Source organism: Theropithecus gelada, chromosome 6 (genome assembly GCF_003255815.1).
Source record: "Theropithecus gelada isolate Dixy chromosome 6, Tgel_1.0, whole genome shotgun sequence".
In the NCBI taxonomy this organism is placed as follows: Eukaryota; Metazoa; Chordata; class Mammalia; order Primates; family Cercopithecidae; genus Theropithecus; species Theropithecus gelada.
Window position 1 is genome coordinate 117,087,433 of NC_037673.1, and position 22,240 is coordinate 117,109,672.

The following is a 22,240-nucleotide window of genomic DNA, read 5'->3' on the forward strand; positions in this document are numbered from 1 at the left end:
TCCTCGGTATTTTATTCTTTTCATGGATATTGTGAATGGGATTGCCTTCTTGATTTGGCTCTCAGCTTGAATGTTATTAGTGCGTAGAAATACTACTGATTTTTTTGTACATTGATTTTGTATTAGGAATCTTTACTGAAGTTATTTATCAGTTCCAGTAGCCTTTTGACAGAGTCTTTAGGGTTTTCTAGGTATAGAATTATATCATTAGCAAAGAGAGATAGTTTAACTTCCTCTTTTCCTATTTGAATGCCATTTATTTCTTTTGTCTGTTGGCTCTGACTAGGCCTTCCTGTATTATGCTGAATAGGAATGATGAGAGTAGCATTCTTGTCTTGTGCTGATTTTCAAGAGAAATGTTTCAGCTTTTGCCATTGATTATGATGTTGGCTATGGGTTTGTCATAGATGACTCTTATTATTATCAAAGATATGTTCCTTTGATGCCTGGTTTGTTGAGGATTTTTAACATGAATATATGTCAAATTTTGTGAATGCCATATCTGAGTCTATTCAGTTGATTATGTGCTTTATGTTTTTAGTTCTGTCTATGTGATGAATTACATTTACTGATTTTCATATGTCAAACCATCCTCACATCCCAGAGATAAAGCCTACTTAGTCATGGTGGATTAGCTTTTTGATGCGCCGTTGCAATGAATTTGCTAGTATTTTCTCGAGGATGTTTGCATCTGTGTTCATTAGGGATATTGGCCTGCAGTTTCCTTTTTTGTTGTGTCTCTGCGAGGTTTTAGTATCAGAATGATAATGGCTTCATAGAATGAGTTGGGTAGCAGTTTCTTCTTGATTTTTTGGAATAATTTCAGTATAGTTGGTACCAGCTCTTCCTTGCATGTCTGGTTGAATTTTCTGTGAATTTGTTTGGTCCAGGGCATTTCCTGGTTAGCAGGTTTTGTATTACACATGCAGTTTGGAACTCATAATTGGTCTGTTCAAGATATGAGTTTCTTCCTGTTTTAATCTTGGAAGGTTATATGTTTATAGGAAGTTATCCATTTCTTCTAGATTTTCTAGTTTGTCTGCATAGAGATGTTCATATTAGTCTCTGATGGCTTTTTGTGTTTCTGAGGGAATAGTGTTAATGTCACCTTTGCCATTTCTGATTGTGTTTGTTTGAATCTTCTCTCTTTCTTTATCATCTTAGCTAGCAGTCTATCAGACTCATTTATTCTTTTGAAGAACTGACATTTGGTTTCATTGATCTGTTATGTGAATTTTATTGTCTCAATTTTATTCAGTTCAGGTCTGATTTTGGTCATTTCTTTACTTCTGCTTGATATGGGGTTGGTTTGTTCTTGTTTTTCTAGTTACTCTAGGTGTGATGTTAGGTTGTTAACTTGATAACTTCCCACCTTCTTGATGTAGGGATTTAGTACAAGATACTTTCCTTGTAACACTGCTTCAGCTGTGTACCAGAGATTCTGGGATGTTGTATCTTTGTTTTAATTAGCTTCAAATAATTTTTATTTCTGTATTAATTTCATTTTTTCACAAAAGTAGTTCAAGAGCAGGTTGTTTAATTTTAATGTGATTATATTGTTTTGAGAGATATTATTGTTATTGATTTCTTTTTCATTGTGCTGTAGTCTAAGAGTGTTCTTGGGATGATTTTGGTTTTTTTGAATGTGTTGAGAATTGCTTTGTGGCTGAGTATATAGTCAAGCTTAGAGTATGTGCCATGTGAAGATGAGAAGAATGTATAATCTGTTGTTGTTGGGTGTAGTATTCTGTGGATGTCTGTTAGGTACATTTGTTCAAATGTTGAGTTTAGGTCCCCAATTTTTTTTTTCTTGATTTTTTTACTTCCATGATTTGTCTAACACCATCAGTGGAGTTTGAAGTCTCCCACTGTTATTTTGTGGTTATCTAATTCTCTGTGGGTCTCTAAGAATTTGTTTTGAGTCTAGGTACTCCCGAGTTGGGAACATATATATCTAGGATATGTAAGTCTTCTTTTTGAATTGAACCCTTTATTATTATGTAATATCCTTCCTTATCATTTTTGAACATTGATGATGTAGTTCATTTTTGTCTGAAATAGGAAAAGCAACCCCCGTCCTTATTGTTTTCCTTCCTTATCATTTTTGAACATTGATGATGTAGTTTATTTTGGTCTGAAATAGGAAAAGCAACCCCTGTCCTTATTGTTTTCCATTTTCTTGATAGATCTTATTTTCAGCCTATAGGATCACTGCATATGATACGGGTCTATTGAAGACAGCATACAGTTAGTCGTGCTTCTTTATTCAACTTGCCACTCGATGCCTTTTGAGTGGAGTTTTCAGTCCATTTCCATTCAAGTTCAATATTGGTATATGAGGATTTGAACCTGTCATCATATTGTAAGTTGGTTATTATGTAGCCTTAATTGTATAGTTGCTTTATAGTGTCAATGGGGTATGTACTTAAATATGTTTTTGTGGCAGAAGTTTCTGTGTTTAACTCTCCCTTCAGAACCTCTTGTAAGGCAGATCTGGTTATAACCAATTACCTTAGCATTTAGTTGTCTGAAATTGATTTTTATTTCCCCTTCACTTTTGTAGCTTAGTTTGGGTGGATGTGAAATTCTGTGTTGGAATGCTTTTTGTTAAGGATGCTGAATACAGGCTCCCAATCTCTTCAAGCTAGTAAAGTTTCTCCTGAAAAATTCACTGTTAGACTGGTGATGTTCCTTTTATATATAACCTGTCCCTTCTCTGTCGCTGCTTTTAAGACTTTTGTTGTTGCTGTTGTTAACATTGACTTTGTACAATCTGATGACTATATGCATTGGGGATGGTTGTCTTGTGTAGTATCTCACAGGCATTCTCTAAATTTCCTGAATTTGCATGTCAGCCTGTCTAACAAGGTTAGGGAAATTTTTGTGGTTTTATGGACAGTATTCTCAAATGTGATTTACAATTTGCTTGCTGTTTCTCCATCTCTTTCAGGAATCCCAATGAGTTATAGGTGTGGTCTCTTCAGATAATCCTGTATTTCTTGGAGGTTTGTCCATTTTAATTTTTTTTTTTTTGGTCTACTTGAGTTGATTCATAGGATTCTTTCCTCAGCTTAGTCTGTTAATGCTTCAAATTGCATTATTAAATTCCTATAGTGAAATTTTTATTTCCACAAGTTCAATTTGGTTCTTTCTTAAAATGTCTATGTTGTCTTTCAACACTTGAATTGTTTTACTGATTTCCTTTGATTGGGTTTAAACTTTGTCCTGTATCTTGTTGAGCTTCCTGACATTTAGATTGTGAATTCTGTGTTGCCATTTCAGCCATTTCCATCTGGTTAAGAATCACTGCTGCACAGCTAGTGTGGTCACGTGGAGGTTAGAGGATACTCTGGATTTTAGAGTTGTCAGAATCCTTATGCTGGCTCCTTCTCCTCTGTGTGGACTGATCTACCTTTAATCTTTGAAGTTTTTTGGATGGGGCTTTTTGCTTTTATATTCTTTGATGCCTTTTAGGGTTTGATAGTTGTGTAAGTTGGGTTTAGTTTATTGGCTTCATTTCTGTATGGTTTTCAGGGCCAAGGCTCAGCTCAGCACTCCTGGGCTGCATGCTCTTACCCTGTCAGGCTAGGACCAGGCATGTAGCTTTGTTTTCTGGTCCCTGGAGGTCAAACATCTGCTGCACTTAATAGGGGGCCATGTATTCTCTGTCCATTGGCAACAACACTCCAATGGGACTGCCAGCAAAAGCACTCCAGCCAGGCAGTGGAGGGCCACAGAGGAGTATCTTGTGGTCAGGGGCCTGCGGGCTAGTGCACACCCACAGAGGCAGGGGGGATGCAGGTAAGTGCACAGTGGTGGGGCAGTTGTGGGTGCATTTGTGTTGCTGCAGCAGTGAGGCATGTGCACGCTGCATAATGGTGGGACAGCCATGGGCACGTGTGTGCTGGCAAGGGGAGAATTTCAAAGAAACTTCAAAGTTGTTAAGTCTTGATGTAATGCCATTTTCTGGTTTCCAAGATGTGTCAGTGTCCTTTCTACACATCTCCCAGTACCTACAGGTAACAGGGCAACAGAGGCTGTGATGGAGCCTCCTCAGGACTCCTAGAGCTGAGGAGACAGAGCAGTAGGCATCCAATTATATGGCTTTTTAACCATTTGACTTATATAAAAGAAATTTCCCACACATTGATCATTTATGTTTCAAATATGTATTTTTTAATCACATATCACCTGCATTTTTATATACGTTTTTGTATTGACTTTTTAATTTAAATATATTTCTTTGAAAATGAAAATTTCTGTTACTGGTTTGGTAAACTAGTTATGTTTTCCTAAATAATATTAAAATAAATACATAATTACTAATTATTTTTGAAAATGAAAATTTCTGTTACTGGTTTGGTAAACTAGTTATGTTTTCCTAAATAATATTAAAATAAATACATAATTACTAATTATTTTTTTCATTAATCACCTAAAGTCACTTTCGTCATCAGTTGATGCTCTTAGGAAAAAATGTGATAAACCGTCTGAGTGCAGTGGTTCTTGCACTTAATCACATAATCCCAGCATGTTGAGAGGCCAAGGTGGGAGAATTCCTTGAGACCAGGAGTTAGAGTCAAGCATAGGCAACATAGTGAGACCTCATCTTTACAAAAAATGAGAAAAGAAATTAGTCAAGAATGGTAGAATATGCTTGTGGTACCAGCTACTCAGCAGGCTGAGGTGGGAGGATTGCTTGGGCCCGGAAACTCTAGGCTACAGTGAGCTATGGTCACCACTGTACTCCAGGCTGGGAGACAGAGCAAGATACTCTCTTACAAAAAATTGTGGTATGCCATACTGTTTCCCTTACCTAACATTATGTATTACTGGCTCTAGGTATTTAACAGTGCAAAGATCCAAGTAATTTCCAAAACACGGGCAGTGCTTTTTGGATCCATTTAGAAAAGAAGATCATTTTATTCTATTAGATTCTTGTATATAGAAATTTTAAGTATTAGTGAATTCTTTTTTTTTTAATTGCCTTGTTGAAACCTGTAAATAGTGGTTCCCAATTTACTTGTTTTAATAAATTATTTGAGACAGTAAAATGTACCCATAATTTAAAACAGCATTGTTCATGTAGGCAGATGTACAATATATATCTTAGGTTTTTTTTTTTTCAAAGAGAGACTGTCTCTTTTCACCTTTTACTGAAAAGTGAAGCGATCTTAGTGTTTGCTTTTTATATACTCTGTTTCACATTCAATGACACGATGTGAAATATGATAATTATTTTTATCTTATCAGCTGTAAATGGAAGAAACTAAAACAAACTATTCTTATGTTTTTCTCTTTTGGAGATAAATAGTTTCTTTGAAGATATTTTACCATATAAAGAAGATTTCGTTTGAGACTTACAGAGATTCATAGGTGCAGATGGAGTTGGGTCCCAGAGTTGTGCTGGGAATATGGATGCTGCAGTAGTGACACTTGATCTGTGCTTCATTAGAGTCTTGTAACCATCTCCATGGTTGATCTTGGTTTCAAAGTCTTTTCTACCATCTGCTTCAGAAGGATAGCAATTTCCTACCAGAGCTTCTCCACTTCCCAAAGCACACTAAGAAGGATTTTTACTAACTTAAAAAAAGATCTTATAATCAGGGTTTTTTTTGTGGTGGTGGTGCTTTTGTTTTCCTAGAGATGATAACCATGCATGTGTTTGTGTGAGTGTTTCAATTCTGGTAAACTCATTTTTGATAAAACAAGATGAGTCTTATATACCTGACACATTCTAAGACATTCTCACCCTTCTTTATTTTATCTCCCCTTGTAAATACAGAAATAAATCAATAGTAGCAAACCTCATATGTAGAGTTGTACATTTTTATATCTTTGAATCACGACTTTCTCCAATTTATCCATCCAGTAGGTATCAAATCTAGGAGTTGCCATGCTGGAGTCACAGGCATGCAGGCAATGGAAATAATTTGGCTGCATGTTCTTGCATCTTAAGTTCATAAGAAAAGGGGAGCATATTTTGGTAGAAGCCCTTCCCTTATGTTTCCTGAAAATATACCCAGCACTTAGTTTTGAATCTAAGTTTATAAGAAGTGAAATCCAGAGGTTTCTGGTAGCACAAGAATGGAGTAAAATTTTGCCTTGCCTGCATAATATCCATTTTTTTCTTTGCAACCTGACTATGTGAAAGAAAAGAAAATCGCATTTTCTGGGCAGAAATTCAAACCAGTTGCAGAAATCTGCATATGTAACAAGGAGCCTAATGTTAATCTCCAAGACCATGGGGAAAATGTCTCCAGTCTATGGCAGAGACCTTCAAGGCAGCCCCTCCCATCATAGGTCCAGAGGCCCAGGTGGAAAAAGTGGTTTTGTAGGCCGGGCCCCAGGTCCCCATTCTATGTGCAGCCTAGGGACTTGGTGCCCTGTGTCGAAGCCACACCAGCCTTGGTTGAAAGGGGCCAATGAAGAGCTCAAACTGTGGCTTCAAAGGGTGGACGCCCCAAGCCTTGGCAGCTTCCATGTGGTGTTGAGCCTGCAAGTGCACAGAAGTCAAGAATTGGGGTTTAGGAACCTTTGCCTAGATTTCAGAAGATGTATGGAAATGCCTGGATGCCCAGGTAAGTTTGCTGCAGGGGCAGGACTCTCATGGAGAACCTCTGCTAGGGCAGTGCAGAAGGAAAATGTGGGGTTGGAGCCCCCCACACAGAGTCCCTACTGGGGCAATGCCTAGTGGAGCTGTGAGAAGAGGGCCACCATTCTCCACACCCCAGAATGGTAGCTCCACCGACAGCTTGTACTGTGCACCTGGAAAAGCCACAGACACTCAACACCAGCCAGTGAAAGCAGCCAAGAGGGAGGCTGTACCCTGCACAACCACAGCAGTGGAGCTGCCCGAGACCATGGGAACCCACCTCTTGCATCAGTATGACCTTAATGTGAGATCTGGAGTCAAAGGAGATCATTTTGGAGCTTTAAAATTTGCCCCACTAGATTTCAAACTTGCACAGCCCTGTAACCCCTATGTTTTGACCAATCTCTCCCATTTGGAATGGCTGTATTTACCCAACACCTGTACCTCCACTGTTTCTAGGAAGAAACATTGCTTCTAGCTTGCTTTTGATTTTACAGGCTCATAAGCAGAAGAGACTTGCCTTGTCTCAGATGAGACTTGGGACTGTGGACTTTTGGGCTAATGCTGAAATGAGTTAAGACTTTGGTGGACTGTTGGGAAGGCATGACTGGTTTTGAAATGTGAGGACATGAGATTTAGAGGGGCCAGGGGTGGACTGATATGGTTTGGCTGTGTTCTCTCCACCAAATCTCAACTTGAATTGTATCTCCCAGAATTCCCCCATGTTGTGGGAGGGACAGGGGAAGGTAATTGAATCATGGGGGCCGGTCTTTCCCATGCTATTCTCTTGATAGTAAATAAGTATTACAATATCTGATGGGTTTATCAGGGGCTTCTGCTTTTGCTTCTTCCTCGCTTTCTCTTGCCACCACCATGCAAGAAGTGTCTTTTGAGTCCTGCCATAGTTCTGAGGCCTCCCCTGCCATGTAGAACTGTAAGTCCAATTAAACCTCTTTTTCTTTCCAGTCTCGGCTATGTCTCTACCAGCAGTGTGAAAACAGACTAATACACATATATATTATTTGATTTGATTCTTTTTGAAGATATACTAGTTTGTATTCAAAAATGCTAATAAATGTAATTCTTTTTTATTGCATTATTTAGTGAAATATGTATATAATATTACTTTCACAAATCGTAAAAGTTCTTAATATGAGTATTAATACATGTATTCCCTTCAGACTGGGCACTCAAATGGGATGATCATATTTTAATCCTGTGAACTCACATTTTTATTTTGCTAATGTGATGGATTAATAAAGAAGTCACTCTGTGCTATTTTCTGTAACTCAAAACACTTATTGGGCAAAGACAAATAAGCACGAGGTATACTATTTAAAGATTATGAGCAAAGCATACAATTGGCAGTTCAGCAGAAATTGAAAAAACTTGTAATGCCAATATTTGCCCATGAGTTTACACTTGGAGCATGGCTATAGTGTCTAAGTAAAGTGAAGGAAATTTAGCAATTAAGCATGAATTTTAAAACAAGGGTCATGTTTGTTATTTAACTGCTGATTTTCTGAATATTCATAGAATACATAATTCAAACCAGTATTGGTATTTTATAAATAAGAAATACTAGATTTTATATCATATTTTATCATTGCTTTTTAATAACTTCAGTGGAAATAAAATTTAAAGCTTCATAATTTATTTTTTTCTGTTTACATTTTAAAAAATCTTACTATGTATTATTTTGTCATAGAAAGTCATGCTTTGTATTTTTTCAATAATTACTTAAGCCTCTTACTAAGATTCATGTCTTAAACCCCACAAAAACATTATCAAATAACTTACATGTAGGCTTCCATTTGAGAAAAAATAACTAAAACATATTAAAAATTGTTAGAATTTTATTTAATTCATATGATTGGTTTACATATGTGATCTATTATATAATTCAATCCAGTTTTAAGCATGTATATTGTAGGCTTTTCTTGGGTCTTCTATGCAATTTCAACAGCATACTTATATTCTAATACTTTTTAAATACTTTTCCTTTAAGGCAATAACACATTGTTTAGGTGATGGCCACTGAAAATGAGACTGAACCTTGCATTTCAGTTTTTTATATCCAGGCATATATGGCTCATTTAAGAAATCTGGACTGAGAATCCAATAGCCCTCTGCTGCTTAGCCTAAGAGCTTAGCTTTCATTGTGTTTAGCCAATAAACAAATGTCCTTTGATTCTCAGAAGATGGCGTCGTAAAGATGAGTAAGAGGTTATCGATTCCCTGAAGGAACTTTTAATGTAGTCAGTTGGATAACGATTAGCATTTGAACAGAGCTTTCCTTTGTAAAGCACTTTTGCACACACACAGATTCAATTGGTGAATATTTGCAGCTTGTAGTTTATGGGTGTTTATTTGATCTCCAGATAAATCTGATGGCTTAATACACAAACATATTTTTTTTCTGTAATCAAACTGTGACCCTGCACGTGAGACATGTTTTACAAATATATGTCATTGAGCATAAAGGAAACAAGGTAATGTGGCAAGTTGAGTGTAAAACCTATCATGACTCCTCAAAAACCTATTCAAGTTCTGTTCTCATACTGTGGGCTGTTTTGTATATTCTTACTGGAAGAATAAGCAAATGTTTAGGGTGGAGTTTTTAAAACAGATTTGGGATGTTGATTCATTCTGCACAGGCCAGAAATGTAAATGCACATTTGTCATGAATTCAGGGTTGGTACCTTCCCGTCCAACAAATTCAAATCATTTTCTGTTGTTTTCCAATGGCCAATGCCAAGCCTAAACTTTAGACATTTTCCTTGTAGTATAGATAATCATACTTTGGATAATTGAAAACACTTTAATGATTTACTTCAAACCTTCACCAGATAATTTTCAAGCCTTTTCCACTTTGGTTTGATTAGCCTTGTCTGAGACTGTGTCTAAAGTACACAAGAGGAACGAAAGAAGGAATTGTTCAGCTTGTAGTTGGCAGGAATGTTCTATTGCTGAATAAGTTCACAAGTTATGGCTGGAATGATTTGGTAATAGTTTTTCCACTGTGCATAGCCAGACAATCTCAGCCAACCAGCAGAACAGAATCTATACTGTCAAAATGGAAAAAGTGGTGGCAATTATGAAGCCGGGGGATTCTGGCAGTACATGCAGAATTTGGCTCTTTCACTTTGCCGTGAGGAGGAACATATGGGCACCAGCTATAGCAGCTTGGTCTGCTGCTGTATTGCCCAGAGAATATCTGACACTGAAGATTAATTACAAAGCCCAAGTTCTTGGTTCAGAATTCTTCATTCAAGTGCTCTGAGAACCTCTGTCAGTAAAAATTCTGACAGGCATCGTTACTTCCCTGTTCTGTTGACTGTATAACAGAAAAAAAAAGCAAACATTTGTAAGCACTTATTATGTGCTTTTAAAAGTGTGAAATTATTTACATATATTAACTTAGTTAACTCTCACATTAACCCTGCGAAGCTTGTACATTTTTTAGCCCTCTTTTCAAAGATAAGAAAACAGAAGTACAGAGAAATAGCCACCAAGTACCTTGCCTGGGATTACATAGCTAGTGAGTCTGACTATAGAAACCACACTTCTACCACCATTCTTTAGTGTCTTGAAATGAAGAACAGAGTTCAAGAGGAAAATCTATATTCTCTTCTATAGGCCCTTAAGCTGCTTTCTATGGATTTCTTTTTCTTTTTTTTTCTTTTGATAAAGTTTTTTTTGGGGGAGGGTGGAGGTGGATACAGAGATATGTGATTTTCTTCTGAAGTATTAATATAGAGAAAATAGTGTTTGCCATTTTCTGTTTTTCTACTTCAGCATTATAATTTTATGAATATCTAATTTTTGTTAATAATGATTTAAAGTGAAATATGATTAGAAAATATGATAGTTCTTGTTTTTGATTGTTGATGTTGTTAAATGTTTTAACCATAACATTAATACTATATAATAATTAAATAGTGCCTGCATACTCTATTCATTAGATTATTATTTTTAATTAGTATTTTGCAGTCAAATGTTATAATTTAGTTATAATTTAACAGAAGTGTTTTCTGTCCTTCATGTGTATATAATTAAAATGTGGGTGAGAATTCTGGACATTTTATTCATTGTCATGTTCCCAATAACCAGGAGGGTTCCATAGCACATACTTAGTGCTCAGTGAGAGTTTATTGAATATATTCATGGGTGGATGAATGATGAAGTTAAATACCTTGAGCTTATTCAAATGTATAATTTTGCTTTTCTTTACTAAATATTCAAGTTATTGTTGATAGAGAAAGTCAATAGCATAAGAAGCAGCAAGAAACAGAATAGTGTGCCCTTTCTCAACCCCCACCCCAAACTGATTCTTTTGAGCTCCTTGAGGAAGAGTACTTTTTCACTCATTTCTGCATTCCTAGTACTGACACAGCATGGTGCTCTACAAGTAGCTAACAACAGAGTGAGTCAATAATTGAGCAAACTCGGCTATATTAATAACTCACCAGGCTATTGGATTCTCAGTCCAGATTTCCTAAATGAGCCATATATGCCTCATTAGCAAAACAATATTGAATGATGAGTCAGTGTTAACCTACAGAAAGCATCCAATGATTTGCTGTGGTATACTGTTCTCAGAAAGAATAGGTACTCAGTAAACATTCTTGAAGACTTGATTGATCGATACTCATAGTTCTTATGTTTTTACTCACAATACGTGGTCTTTCACATGCACTTCCTTCATAGACGTGTTCTTATGTTCACTCTTCTTCTCTTCCATCCATGTGTAATTTCCATCAGTATATTCTATTCCTTCATGATGGATGCCCCCCATCCATTCATAACCTCCTACACCATGTCCAGTCCAGTGTTTTTTGGAAAGTCTAAAGTAAATAAACTAATTTTTAAAGTTTTCTAATTTTTTTAACAGAAGCTCCATTACCTACTCCCACCTCCCCACATGATGAAACAGGGAAACAGAGCTGCAGGCATACAGTGACAACAGGACATCAGGAAATGCCCAAGAAGGTCAGCCCCACCTTAACATGATGTTTTCAGAAATTTGGACAGCACATACCAGCATTTCTAAGAAACATGCAAGACCAATATATCATTTGTAATTCGAAATATATGTAAGAGTTGCAATTAACTATTAGGTCTCTTTGAATATTAAAGTTATCAAATGATGACCATGAATAACGTGATTAATGCTCACAGCACTATTTATCATCATATAAATGATCATATTTTCAGTCTGTGTTTTATGTTTAAATTCCACATAGGGAAACAAGTATAATAATATCAGGAATTTCAGCAATGTTTTATTTTTAAAGCTCCAAAAATATTTTAAGAAATATTTGTGATTTGTTCAAAATTGCAGGATTTAACTTCCAAGGTGTCAGAATTAATGGGATCATATTAGAATATTCACACTTTTTATTAACAAAATCAGTTTACACTTTGATAATTTCTCTTCATATATGTCGATTTTAGAAAATTAATTTTAATCATTAAAAAACAATAAAAATTGTATTAAAAATATGATAATTTAAAATCAGATATTAAGCCAATAGTCCTGTTTTAAAGATTGGTTTATGGTGCACAGAATTCATTCATGACATTAGAAGTATATTCATAACATAATCTTGGTTGTGCCATATGTGACCATAAGAAGGATCATTACCTTTAACAACTGTGAATTCCCAATGAAGTGAAAACATGCATAGTCAAGCTCAATAATTTTTTTATTGCAATTTTCTATGTTCCCATCATCAAAGGCTGTCAGTAAGGGTTTCTTTGATCTCAGTATTTTTCTGCGTATAAAAGAACATGTGTTTATTGCTCGTTATGTTCTGGTGCTTCTGGGACAATCATTTCAACCCCCTAATCTATATAAGACTCTAGTTACTGTTTGTGTTAAATATGGATACTAAATTTTTCCAATTCTAGATAAAACCTGAAAGATGCCATGATTAGTCAATTATTGGATTTTAAGAATAAATCTGTTTTATTTAAAATCAAATATAAAAGATGTCTGGATAATGTCAAATAGTAGAGATATATTAACATGTTTACAATTACTGTTTTTCTTTAATCAGTTACCTCCTTTTGTCATGCATTTGACAACACTCTATTTGAATGAATTCCCATGAGTAGTATTGATTTTGTTGTTGAGTGCCTATTAAATAAAATTTCTATATTAGTGTATAGTGATTTTAAGAATGTAATAAGTAAACTATTTTTAGTTTTGAGTTTATAGTAATTATGCTGTTTTATAACAGTTTGTTAGGTGTTGTTTCATGAATCAAGTCTTCATTTTAATGTGTTTGTTCTAATTGTAAAACAAGAGGGAATGGTATTTGGAAGTTAGCTATATTTATTCTCAATCAGATCTACTTAAGAGGTAAGTAAAAAAGAAGTTATAGCACATCATATAAAATAGATAAAAAAGATATACTGAAAAGAAAATAAATTGTTGATTATCTCAGGATAAAGAGGAAAAAGTAAATTTAAAAGTCTCCCTATGTCTGTTATTGCTAAGAGACACCCATGGATAAATACTTGGAATTATTGTTTTTTTTTGTTTCCTTTCCTTTTTTTTAAATTATGTTAATTCACCTCAAAGCTATACAACTCTGATATTAACTTGCCAATTAGCAGTTTGTCAAGTCACTTATTCAACTTGAATTCCTGAGACCTTATTCAATTGAATTCATAAGACGTTCAGCTGACCCAAAGGACAAGAAAATTCAAGATGTAGTGTCCATATATTCTGCTTGATGTGACTTTTACAAAAAAAGTAAAAAAAAAAAAAAAAAAAAAGCTGTAGGCATAGCTTTTCCCACTGGAATAAAGTCTTGATGGTCTATAACCAGACGGCATTCTTCTTTATCTAGAAGAAATTACATGGGCATAGATTGCTAACTCATGTTGTTTGGGGATGCCACATTGGCAATATATTCAGAGGCAATTCTCTGTACATATTACATGATGCCCCACACATCATTTCCTAAAGTCAAGTATTTTGTACCCTTTAGACTGCTGCTGCACTTATCAGACAGACACACCTCTAGAACTCAGTTCTAATTTTTCTTGAAAAAAGAATCAGATCTAAATATTTAACTGTTTGAACTGAGTTCAGTTGAATAAAAATGATGAATTGACTGTTGAAGTAATTGTAAAGCTGACTAGTAAAAATAATAGTATGGAATGTGCAATGTCTTTCCATCATTATTATAGGGGCTATATATATTGTTAAAATACAAGAAGTATTTGTTGCATTGAGCAAAAGAGAGAACCAACCATTTAATATTACTATTGATTTCAATCACAGAGCTAGTTCCTGAGAATTGAAAACATATCGTAGGTTAATTGACTAGCAGTTGTCACTCAAAATGGTTTGTTGTTATACTAGCATACTAATGAAAATTACATACCCAAATAAAGATGAAGTAAGAAAGCATGAGGGACTGATGAATCTCAAGAATGCAAAAATTTCTCCTGAGTCTATATTAAAATATAATAAAGCAGTTGTTTGATATCTTTATCATTTTTGTCAAACCAAAAATTAACAGTCTAAACTAATCTAATCAATTATTTAATTCATTATTTTACTCAATAGTTATTGACCATGCACTTTGTGGTATGCACTGTGCTAGAAAAAAGAAATATAGAGATTAATAAGACACAGTTCTACCTGTGATAGGTTCACTGTCAAGTAGAAGACTAAAACAAGGTAATACAAGAGTATATCGATGTTTACATAAAAATAATTGTTTTCTGCTTGAGTTGGAGGTAGATCAGAGAGAATATGAAAGTTAATAAATTGAGTTTTATGAAGTAAAGATGTATAGTGATATTAGAGAGGAGCTAAAATTAATGTGCCTCAAAAACTGGAATAAGTATTGTTTGTTATCTGAATTTCTAAAGAAAGATTCACAATAAATTGGCAAGTCATGGTAAAGTTTGGTGTTTTTGTGAAATGAAAAGAAGATGAAAAATTCAGAACAGAACTTTTGCAAGATTGTGGAATTCCGTAATAACATAGTACATGAAATTTATCTTTAATTTATTTATCACTAAGAGTGACCTTGAATATTATAACAGCAAAGAATTACGGAGCATTGTGACACCAAAGCCAGAAGTTGCAATGGTGAAACAGGCAGACGAGCTTCATGATTATATTGCAATGCTCCACAGATGGGTACGGTGATTAATAACCTGCAGGAAAGTGTGCTTATGAGGTGAGGTTGCTTGATTTTGTTGTCAAATCAAAACAACTATAGATATTATTCCTGAGAAGCAGTCTTTAACCTGGCTTTAATCAGAAAACAAGTAGTTCTGTGATGTAGGTCAGTGAACTTGCTGTGATAGCAATGATGTATGTGAAAGTGCGAAAGAGTACTACATTTTGTTATTGTCAAAATGTTATCTGTCAAGGTTCTATGTATGGAACAGATAAATTTACATTTTCCCTTCTACCTCTCTGGCCACCTCTTGTTAGTATGTTTTGCTGAGTCCTTGCCTCCTCAGCCACTAAACATTACAGGGTCCCAATACTCAGAGCAAGACTTGTCTCTGCCTAGTTTACTCCCCCTCCACCTGTTTATCTCTCTGGGCTCACCATCCCAGCTCTTTTTGCTGATCTCATCCAGTCCATAGCTTTCTACACCAACTATGTATGAATGAATTCCAACTTTGTATCATTAGCCTCTCCCCTTTGTCTCCGTTGGATGTTTAATAAGCATCTTAAAATAAACACATTGAAAGCGGGAACTTCAGAATCAATACCGGGGCCCATATTTCTCTTTCTCCTTTAGTTTTCTCTATGTCAGTTAATCACTCCCTCATCAAGCCGCTTGGGCCAAAACTCTGGGTGTTGTTTTCCTTTAGAAAGTTTTGTCAAATATGCCTCCAAAATGTATCCTGAATCCTTCTTTTCACTGTCTTTACTACTTGCAACTTTTCTGTCCTCATCTTTAAATTAGACTGCCCTTATATGAATTCCTTTCCAAACTCTACTCCTTGCTTTCTTACAATTCACTTTTCTTAGAGCAGCTAAAATAATGGTTTTTTTTTTGTTGTTGTTTTTGTCTTTTTTTTTTTTTTTTTTTTTAAATATAAAGGGATTCATACTATGCTACACTGAAAACTTTTGCCACTTACCATTGCCTCTTGGGCTCCTTCATGCTGCTTGTCTTGGAGATCTCTATTTTGTGATCAGTCTGTTTACTTTGTGATCATTCCCCTGTAATCTGTTGACCTTGTGATCAAACCCTGTGATCTCTTCTCAGCCAGAGCTAATCTCGTCTCAGTCTGTGATCCCCCTGGCCAGTACTTTACCGTACAAGACATGTTTTGGTCTCAAACTCATTCCCACTTGATATAATTAGGCTTTGCATCCCAACCCAAATCTCATCATGAATTAATCCCCATAATCCTCATAATCCACATGTGTCAAGGGAGAGACCAGGTGGAGGTAAAAGGATTATGGCAGCAGTTTCCCCAATGCTGTTGTCGTGATAGCGAGTGAGTTCTCACGAGATCTGGTGTTGTTGTAAGGGACTCTTCCTAACTTCGTCAGCACATCTCCTTCCTGCCACCATGTAAAGGAGGTGCCTTGCTTCCCCCTGGCCTTTGCCATGATTATAAATTTCCTAAGGCCTCCCGGGTCATGCTGAAGTGTAAGTCAATTAAACCTCTTTCCTTTATGAATTACCAAGTCTTGAGCAGTTCTTTTAGAGCAGTATGAAAACAGACTAATACAACACCTTTGGTCCTTTCCAGTTAGCATGCACAAATTGACTCACTGTATTATTTTGGTTCCATTTCATGTCACCTTTTTCAGAGATGTCTTTGCTGACCACTTAACCTGAGCATTAGCTGTTCATGTGCATCTCTCCCACTCACACACTTAGTCGCTTGGTGCAATTCTATTTCTCACAGTATTTTTCCATGGCACTTATCACTTTAGGATTTCTTGTTTTTGTATTTCTTTTCTTCTTTGCTGACTGCCTCCTCCTGTCAAATGTAAGCCCCTTAAGAGTATGAGTCTCATCTCCCTTTTTTATTCCTGAGACCTCAGTATCTAGAAAAGTAATGACACAATAAGTGTGTATGGAGTGAGGAAAGAGATTCTACAGTTAATTCTTGTTTTCTATCTTTAGAAGCTTTAGAGATATTAACTATATATATATATTTTAAGAGATACACAGAGCTGAAGATATGTCTTACTCATTACTCTGATATTGTCTTCTGAGAGCAAAGCATGACAAGTGTTTATTTTTTACAAGTTGGCATTCCATATTTTATTTGTTTATTTATTTATTTATTTATTTTATATTTATTTATTTATTTATTTATTTTTTGAAGTGGAGTCTCGCTATGTCACCAGGCTGGAGTGCAGTGGCGCAATCTCGGCTCACAGCAACCTCTGCCTCCCGGGTTCAAGCGATTCTCCTGCCTCAGCCTCCCAAGTAGCTGGGACTACAGGCACATGCCACCATGCCCAGCTAATTTTTGTATTTTTAGTGGAGACGGGTTTTCACCATGTCGGCCAGGATGGTCTTGATCTCTTGATCTTATGAGCCACCCGCCTCAGCCTCCCAAAGTGCTGGGATTACAGGAGTGAGCCACCGCACCCTGCCACAAGTTGGCACTTCATATTTTAGCTACTTCTTGCACTCTTTAAATCCTGTACTTTTTACATTGTTTCTTTTTTGTTCTTTAAAAGACTATGTGTCAGAAAGGAATTTGATTTGCAGAAACTAAATGTTAGCACTTTGAAAAAATGCAGTAGGGAGAGGGACTAATAAAAATGTGTAATTTTCTATTTATAAACACAACACATTTTATGTCTTGGAATTAGGGATTAATTTGTGATATTTTTTCACAAAATTGAAGGGTAATATAAAGTAATGTATTGACTTCAGAGACATTTTATTATTTTCAACTATTTACAGAATATACCACCACTTGAAAATGTACTGTTACTACAGTTATTTTAGGATAGAAAGAGAAGAAGAAAAAAAAATGTTATGGTCATTAGACTCCTCAGTGAGGAAAAAATAAAAAAAAAACACATAAAAAGGGAAAGATTTTATAATGGCAACAGTATCAAGAGTTAACATAAATTATAATGAATAAATTATATCTGTCATTGCTAGATTTTTCTTGGTAATTTTATGTAATTATCTATGTCCTAATTCATTCCTACTAATCAGGATTCTACCTGTATAAATAAACTGATTGCCTGGGACAGAGTGGGAGGCACTTCAGTGTAATTATTAGAACATGGATTTTGGGTTTAGAATACCTGGCTTTGAAACCCAGCTTCACTACTTACTAGTTATGTGGCTTGGGCACATTACTCAGTTTCTTCTTGTGTAAAATGAGGATTCATTAATAAATACCTAATTTATGATGTTGCTTTGAGCATTACATAAGGAAATGTTAGCTAATATAGTATTACTCTATTTATTATTATCTTCACCCTTACCCATGTTATCATATATTATTAGCTCTTTTATTTACCATGTCATAGACCCCAAAGGTTATATTAGAATAAAAAGTAATTGTATTAGTTTGTCGTGGATTCATTAGACATCCAGAGCAGCAGTGTTTTCCAATGTAGGTAAATGGGTGTTACACCGAGGAAAAGCAGACTTCATTATTTTAAAATTTGATAACTACTGAGTTAAATGCATTTAGTCAGGACTTTTCAGAGCCTTTAAAATGTGAATAAGGATGAATATGTTAATGAGCTTGATTTAATCATTCTACATAATATATATTATTTGTATATAAAAACAATGTATAGATACATGACAACTATAGGTTTTTAATTTTTTACAATTGTATACTTAATGTTTATGTGATTAAAAAGTTAAAAAAATTAATATGCATCATTATCTTCCCACGGGACATAAATTGTGCAAGATTTTTCGCAATGGGGTATTTTTCCACAGAGGCTCTGCTACTCTTAATTCACAGATAAGGAAAGAATGACTGAGTAGGAAGAGAGCATTCTTATGGTCAGGTTAGGGATCCTTTCTGCAGTATTAAATAAACACATCTGTGAACTTGAGAAGCTTTAGTTTTTCAGCATTACACACATATAAAATGGATAAGAGGATTTAAGATAAAACTGAAAGTAAGATATAATTTAGACCTGGCTTGTTTCACTCCTATTTGAAAGAAACATTTTCCTGTGGCTTAAATAAACCAATTAGAGTGATTAAAGAATATTGGTGTGGCATATATGTAGAGAAAAACTGATCATGCCTCCACTTGCCTTTTCCAAGAATGTATTTTACTTCAGCAAAATGTTTCTACTTCTAGTAAAAGAGATAACATAGCATGGCAATGCAAATGTAAACACTGGAGCCAGGTTGCTGAGTTTGAAACTCAGCTCTGTACTTATTAGCTGTGTGACACTGATCAAATTACTCAACGTCTCTGTGCCTCAGTTATCTTATCTGAAAGTGGAGATAATAAATACTAATTCATAGGGATGTTATAGATTTTAAATGAGTTACTACTCTTAAAGTATTAAAAACTGCTCCTGATCATAATGTGCACAGCATATTTGTTCAATAAGGTAGAAAAGCTACTGATATGGTTTGGCTCTGTGTCCCCACCCAGATCTCATTTATAGCCTCCATAATTCCCACATGTGGGAGGGACCCAGTGGGAGATGATTGAATCATGGGGGTGAGTCTTTCCTGTACTGTTCTCGTGATAGTGAATAAGTCTCATGAGATCTGATGGTTTTAAAAAGGAGAGGTTCCCTGCGCAAGCTCTCTTCCCTTGTCTGCCGCCATGTGAGATGTGCCTTTCACCTTCTGCCATGATTGTGAGACCTCCCCAGCCACGTGGAACTTTAAGTCCAATAAACCTCTTTCCTTTGTAAATTGCCCAGTCTCACATGTCTCTTCATCAGTAGTATGAAAACAGACTAATATAACTACATAATTACTTTGCACTTTTTTTTTTGTCTTTCTTTTTCCCTGTGTCTAGTATCATATTCATAAGGAGGTGATAGGAGGAAGAATGAGTGTTCAGTGGTAGAAATCTAATTCTGCTACTTTGTCCCTGAACTCAGTGATGTTCTATCTTGAAGCAAGTGGTTATTAGAGAGTCCCTTCCCCACCAATTACTGTGTGGCAGTGATCAAATGGGAAAATACGTTTTTAGTTTGTTTTGTTTTTTTGAGACAGGGTCTTGCTCTTTTGCCTAGGCTGGAGTTCAGTGACACAATCACAACTCAATGCAGACTGCAACCTCAACAAAGTGATCTTCCCTCCTCAGCCTCCTGAGTAGCCAGGACTATAGATGTGATCCACCATCCCCAGCTAATCTTTTAATTTTTGGTAGAGACAGGTTCTCACTATGTTGTCCAGACTGGTCTCAAATTCCTGGACTGAAGCTTTCCTCTTGCCTTGACCTCCCAAAGTGCTGAGATTACAGGTAAGAGCCACTGTGTGTGGTCAGAAAATAAGTTATTTGCTACCCTCTATATAAAAATATATGAGTTTCTGCCTGATAGTATGCCATGTTAATCAAGAGTGAGGTTTGCATCTCTTAGTAGGAAAATAGAGTCAGAAATTTTCTAATCATCTTGTTTTATTAGCACTACCACTTTCTTGATGTATTTCCATTATGATCTGGTGCATAGTTGTTATAATAGTTAACATCAAATGAGCACTGTGCTAAATAAGTGTGTTTTGCATCATCTGACCCTCATGACAAGCTTATTTATAAAGGATCCATTGTCATTATCTCCCTTCTACAGTGAAGGAAACCAAGTAATATCTTGCTTAATTTAGAACTGGTACAATTGCTTTGCATATCTTAGTACCAATTTTCCCAAGGCTCGGTAAGCATTATAAACGTGTATACCCATAAAACTGGATTGTGATGTCCATAAATACATTATTTATCATACTCAAAAAATGAAAACAATCCAAATGTTCATCAACTGATGATTGAGTGAAAAAATGCGATATACCTATACAATGGCATACTGTTTGGCCATGAAAAGTAAACAACTGCTGACACATGCTCCAACATGGATGAACTACAAAAAGGCCCCACAGAAACAGTATGTTAAGTAAAAGAAACCAGATATAAAAGACTATAGTGAAATGTCCAGAAAAGGCAAATCTATGGAATCAGAAAGTAGATTATTAGTGGCCTATGACTATGAGTTATAATAGGGATGTCTGCAAATGAGCATGAGGGATCTTTTGCAGGCTCTAAAAGTGTCCTAAAGCTGGATTGTGGCAATGGTTGCACAAATCTGTAGATTTACTAAGTATTACTTATCTAAAAGAATTGTACACTTAAATGGAAGAATTTTATCATATGCAAATTGCACTTCAGTAAAGTTTTAAAAAGACACAAATAAATTGGATCATGGCCCAGAAGTACCACAGTTTAATGATAAGCATAAAGCAGACTCAAAGTTTCCATTTTACAATTCATTGTAATTTTTAAACTTATCTATGTTCCCTCCATAATTTGTAGAGTAAAAGATAAAACATAATTTAACATCTAGCATAAAAAATAAACTGGCAATAAAATAGGAGTCTTATTTATTTAGAATTTGGTACTGGCCTTATTTCTCTTCGATATGATAAACTGAATGTCTCACTTTGGAAATAAATTAGATTTTGTCCTTCATTTAAAATTTGTCTCTTCAAATGAAAAGGTTTAATTGGAAGTTTTATCATATTACTATATTTATATATGAAGTAAGATCTGCAAAGTTTAAAAGAAATCCACTACCTGTACCCTGGGTAAGTAACTAATATGCTCCTTTATAGTCAATCACCCAATTTTATTATGTTCAGTCCTTTGATTTTCACTAAATTGTACTTCGTAATATATGCAAGGCATTCATTTACTGTTTTTCCCCTTTCACAATCTAGACAACAGAGTCATATAGGGATTAAGCCCAAATCATGTAGCTTTTAAATGGCTGAGATGTGGCTAGCACTCCATGTTCCTCAACACTAGTCTTATATGATCTATACGTGATCCTGCTGTGCTGCACTCATTGCTCAAATTAGTAGATATTTAACAAGTCCTGGTTACTTCTGTAGAGCCATGGTAGATATCATAGCTGGGTTATTCAACAGCTATTTTACTACCATCTTTTAAGATTCTTTTGGCAGCATATAGTAAATGGGAACTGCAAGCTATAAGGGTTTACAATTTGGGGACTGATGAATTATAATAGTCTTTGATGTGCTTCAGGCATCTACCAATAGACAGATGCAGAAAAGAATGATCCTACACATACACAACATATCCATCTGAAAATAATGTTCCTGAATGCATAATTTTTCACTACTGGGCTTCTATCTTTGTGAAAAAAAAAATAGGAAAGTATTATAGATTATTTAACTATTGTGCTGGCTGGCCATACATCAAAGCAAAAGAAGAGAGCCACCCTGCAGCTTTTTACAAAAGGTGTAATTAGGCTCTGATGGAGCTCCAAGGTTTTCTTCCCCAAAAATATTCTGAATGGCAATTTTCCTGATGCTTAAAAGCCTTACATCTCAGTCCATTTCTTATGGACTCAACAACTTACTATTAAAGAAAGACTTGTCAAAAGCTTACAAATCAATTTTCTCTCTTCTTTTCTTAGTGTTTGTCTTTTTTTTTTTTTTTTTTTTT

The 22,240-nt window shown here is 35.3% G+C and overlaps 1 protein-coding gene across 3 annotated transcripts in view; it reads left to right on the top strand.

Moving 5' to 3' along the window:
* Positions 1–22,240, top strand: part of PRR16 (proline rich 16) — a 209,463-nt gene that overhangs the window by 134,222 nt on the left and 53,001 nt on the right. Inside the window, exons 2-3 of one of the 3 annotated variants that reach the window (XM_025388353.1) lie at positions 11,490–11,587; positions 12,841–12,962. The exons of the other annotated variants lie outside the window; for them this stretch is intronic. The gene's annotated coding sequence lies outside the window, so the exon portion shown is untranslated. The remainder of the gene's footprint in view (positions 1–11,489; positions 11,588–12,840; positions 12,963–22,240) is intronic. 3 annotated transcript variants of the gene reach the window in all.